The sequence below is a fragment of the Alosa sapidissima genome, chromosome 10 (genome assembly GCF_018492685.1).
Source record: "Alosa sapidissima isolate fAloSap1 chromosome 10, fAloSap1.pri, whole genome shotgun sequence".
In the NCBI taxonomy this organism is placed as follows: Eukaryota; Metazoa; Chordata; class Actinopteri; order Clupeiformes; family Clupeidae; genus Alosa; species Alosa sapidissima.
In genome coordinates this window covers 13,889,737-13,894,736 of record NC_055966.1, presented here as the reverse complement: position 1 = coordinate 13,894,736, position 5,000 = coordinate 13,889,737, and the positions used below count along the sequence as shown (strand labels likewise).

At 44.8% G+C, this 5,000-nt stretch overlaps 1 protein-coding gene across 14 annotated transcripts in view; it reads left to right on the top strand.

The window, feature by feature from the left end:
• Positions 1 to 5,000, top strand: part of adgrb1a (adhesion G protein-coupled receptor B1a) — a 92,033-nt gene that overhangs the window by 17,319 nt on the left and 69,714 nt on the right. The gene's annotated exons all lie outside the window — the stretch shown is intronic.

The following is a 5,000-nucleotide window of genomic DNA, read 5'->3' as shown; positions in this document are numbered from 1 at the left end:
AGATGAATCACCGAGTCACACTGCCCGCTTGGACATAGTGTGGCCCACGATAGCCAGTCAAACAGCTGGCTGTAAAAGACTAAAATTGCATGTCTAGGCGCCTTTGTGATGCATGAAGATGCTTGAAAGTGGCTTTCACTCTTTGAACCACATTTTCAATTATGATACTGTGGAGCCATTGTCATTAATTTAATGAGGGATTTATCTTAGTTTGTGGAATTGTGTGTGCGTGTGTGTGTGTGTGTGTGTGTGTGTGTGTGTGTGTGTGTGTGTGTGTGTCCATCTGAGACAAGATAAGGGCAGTTTAATCTTTACAAACTTATGACCAAGAACAACGTCATTATAAAGGGAAATTTCCGGACGGTGACCTGCTCACGTTATATATAGCCTAAAGAAAAGCTCTCTCTATTGTGTCAAATGGTGGCGTATTGTGAAAGTCACTGTAAAAGACAATTCTCCTGAGTGCCGTCCAGTCTCGCTCGGTGGCTCAGAATTGTGCTGATTGGCTTATTTGATTAGGAAAATGATATGGCCTGATTGGATTTGGTATCCAGCACCATTTGCGGTGTCTCCACCCTCCCCATGCAGTGTGTCTGATTAAGCCTGAGTACAGAACTCTCATTAGCCGCGCAATCCACCATCTGCAACGTTCTCTCTGTGCGGCAGGAAAAATGATGAGAGATTATCCATTTCGACTGCTGCTGCCTACTTACTCACTGCACACCTTAGTACAACACACACACACACACACACACACACACACACACACACACACACACACACACTCACACAGCTTGATGAATTCTGATCCAGTAGCATTTGCAGAGGTGCAATGGCAGATTGAGGAAGAAGAGAGAGGTGGCAAGGGAGAGCGGTAGTAAAAAGGAGAGATGGCGAGGGAAAATGGTGATGGAGAGAGAGGGGGGGATTAGGGAGACACACATGAGTGAGAGAGAGAGGGGGGGGGTAGGGAGACACACATGAGTGAGAGAGAGAGAGAGAGAGAGAGAGGGGGAGGCAGAGAGAGAGCATGTTGTGATTGTTAGTGGTCATGACTACCCACAGCGGCCATGAATCTGTTTGTCATTAACAGCCCATAAAAATGTTTGTAAAGCCACTTGTGTAATTTGCCTGTGTGGCGAGACAATAATCCGAGTTACAGATGCCATAAATTCCGCCCTGGCGTGAGCCCTAATTAGGGGTTGTATTCCAGCATTCACATCCTCCTCTCCTCTGTATCCCCAGACTCACCGTGCAGAAATGGGATGTGTGGGAGATAATTGCACTCTTTCATGTGGGAGAGTGAGAGTGCAGAACGAGGGAGGAGAGAGAAAAAAAAAGAGAGAGAAAGGGAGGGAGGCTGTGCTTATCCAAACCAAAGAACATGTTTGAGTAACAGATGAACCACAACAATATTTAACTAATGAGCTGTTGTGTTTGCACATATAATCAATCAATAAATCTAACATACGGGATGGGGCGTTATGCAGGGAGAGAGAGAGAGAGAGAGAGGAAGAGAGGGGGAGAGAGGAAGAGAAAGAATAAGGGAGAGATGGATAGAGCCAGGAAGAGAGAGAGAGGGTGAGGTGACTGAGTAAAAAGTGGTGATGAAGCACCTGTTGAGAATGCATTTGTGTCTGTGGGGAGATGCAAAGACAGGTGTAGAGGGAGACAGAGAGAGAGAGACAGAGAGAGAGAGACAGAGAGAGAGAGAAAGAGAGCGAGAGAGGGAGAGAGAGAGCGCGAGAGAGAGATCGAGAGAGCAACAGGGCAAGTTTGGGTCGGCTTTTGTACCCAGTGTCCACTTGTCTGTGTTTTGGACGATTGGGAACATGAGAGCGTCATTACCCCGAGTGTGCAATTGGCCACAGATGATGGAGGGGCAGAGCAGTCCAGCACTGTCTCAATCCTACTCCTCAGTCTAGATTCCTACCCAGTATTTTACACACAATTCACACCATGGGCACACATATGCTCAACAGTCTGTGCAGTATGTGTGTGTGTGTGTGTGTGTTCGTTGACTGTGTTTTTCCGCATACTTTTTGTCACACCATGAAATCCCCCTTGGGTGCTGCAGCACACCTCACCTCATCAAACCTGAGAAACTCTCTTCATTGTTTGCTGTAAAGCCATTACTGGTGTCTGACGTCTGAGCCCCACCATTCAGCGTCGGCTCTCCCATGTACGGCACGTTATGAATAGATGGGTAGTTAGACGGCAGCCGCTCCCTCTCCACTTCGTCTGGCCGCTGCTAAAGTCTCCCAGGGGAGTGCTTGGCTAAGCCATGCCTGTCATTCTTACCCATCCACTCTGCTTATTACTGAGGCTAAGAGAATGGAAGTGGCAAAGATATTATTCACTACCCACTTCAGGACTACGATGCCCTGTTCGTCTAATTCCGTAAGGCTCTTTTTTGGGGTAATTCACTTATGCAGGCTGTTCCCACGAGTCCGCTGTTAAATGTACTTAAATTTCAAATTTCCCTTGGAAACCTCATTTTACAGGCGCGCCAATTATCCTCTGAAGTCATCAGGCGCTGTTGTGTGCACTCGTAATGGTGGATGAGGCGTTTTAATGGGGAAAGCAGTATGTGGGGTCATGCCGTTCACCTTAAGTCATCGCCACGATTTCTGAATGAATGATTTGTGTGGCAGTAAAAAGTGTCACATTTTGAGACCTTAGAATAATCCACTGTGATTTAAATTCCCCTCACACTGTCCCTCGCTCTCTTTCTTTGTGTGTGTGTGTGTGTGTGTGTGTGTGTGTGTGTGTGTGTGTGTGTGTGGGCATGCGTGCGTGCGTGCGCGTGTGTGTGCATGTGCGTATGCGTGTGTGTGTGTGCGAGTGTGTGTTTGTTTGGTAAGTGAGTGTGCTCTACGTCATGATTTATATTTGTGTGTAACCTTGTAGGGTGAGAGAGATGGGTGAGACAGAAAAAGAGAGACTCTATATAGAGTGTGAGAGGGAGAGAGATCTAGGAGTATTTCTCGGTTGATGAAGAAAGCGGCTGGCATTTAACAGAGTAAACACATTCATCATCATAGACAGATAATTATCTCTTTAATTCAAAAGCCTTGTGAGGCATCTAACACTGCCTCGTCGCCACGCTGGGAGAGTTGTGTTCAAGGCGACAGCAGACCGTGCTCTCTGCCATGGTGCGATTGGTTTCCCTCAGCCTGCTCAGTCCACTAGCCCTCACAACAGATGCCGTCATACCCGCCTCGGGAAGGGCAGGGAGAAAAGAAATGTAAAAAGAAACAACTAAAAGAGCGAGTTAAGAAATCTGACGTGATTATTGTATGTGCGACGTGCGTCATGCGTGCTTTATAAAAGTGTGGTTTTTTTTTAGAATCGCTTGCTCTTCTCACGCCTGAAATAAACATTAAGACAAATGTTTTCCCTTGACAAATTGTACATTTTGTCAAAGCTTTCAAGCTACTGACCCTCCACAAAGCCCAATCTCTCTATCTCAGTATGAAGTTATGGCTACAGGGACTCTGAGCTGTCTTTTGAAATGAAATGGCCATGGAATGAAAACCTTAGTTGTAAACATTGTCCTCCCTCTGAATACATTGGCTGTGAAATTTTGAATTATAAGTAGAAATTAAACTCCAATGGCTAGAGCAAAATGCATTACGCAAGCAGAGATAAATAACTGCTGTTGACTTATGTCTTAGTTTGCACCAAGGCAAGTTGAGGTAAATCAGTGGTATATTAAGGTTTCAACATTAAATCCATTTCTCATTTGATAACATGTATGCAGAAGAAAGACAAATGTGTTATTTCTCAGAATGTTTCTTGCAAAAGGACTTTACTAAAATTTCCAACACACTCTCAGTCCATGGAATAGCAGCCACACACCCAAGAGAGGACTTTAGCCGCGAGGCCACCGTGCCTAAGAGGGAATCCCTAGAGCCAGACGAGCTTCATGGAGACTTAGGCCACTCCACATGAGGCCACTCCACATAACCCCTTCCAATCTATCTTGCCTTAAGGCTTTTTTAAAAAAAAAAAAACTGAAGCAGACTGGGCATCTAGAGAATGCCCCGGAAAGAATCAGAGAATGCGGTTAAAGGAAGGTTTCAGCTGGATGCATTTCAGTGGAGTTCATCAGTTCTGTTTTACACACACACACACACACATGCGCGCGCACGCGCACACACGCAGACACACACACACACACACGCACACACACACACACACACACACACACACACACACACACACACACACACACACACACACACACACACTACTTCACTACTGTTCCAAATGGACACAGGAAGATATTGATATCACTCCGGATGTCATTATGAGCTAAGTCTTCAATGTCACTTTAATAATGATGGCCCCTTCCTCCCTGCCTGATGTATTAACCCATGTGAGAGTGGTCGAAGAGGCCTTTTATCCCTGAGAGAGGTAGATGATGATAACCTGAGCTCCAGCTCCTCATCACTGGGGCTCCGATATTCTATAGCATTGACCCCTCTATCCTGTCTCCCTTGCACCACATAAAAGACTCGATATCCATGGAATGATAAAAGTCCTTATAAGTCCAAATAAGATAAAAGACCTGTTGAAATGAGAGGTTTCTTTTTTTTACTTTGATAATGCATTGCCTTTTTAATTGTCAATGTTCCAAGTCATATTGCTTTTTGACTGTGTTCTTGTTTTAATCCAAATGTAAACAACAACAAAAAAATCTAACATATATAATGGACAAGATGCCATTGGGGCATCTGGGGACCAGTGCGTTTGCTCATACCTTGGTAATTTGCTGTGATGAAGGCAATTGATCATTCTGGCAAGCAGCAAATGTACCGGGATAATGAATCACTGCAGGTGTTCATATTTTTGCAATTAATTACCCCATAATTGGACAAATTAGTTGGCTCACTGATGAAATGGCACAACTAAAGATGACATTTGTAGGAAGGAATTGTCTGCTGGCATTGTTCCATTTTTAATAACTACAAAGTGATGCAGTTATATTCTACTTA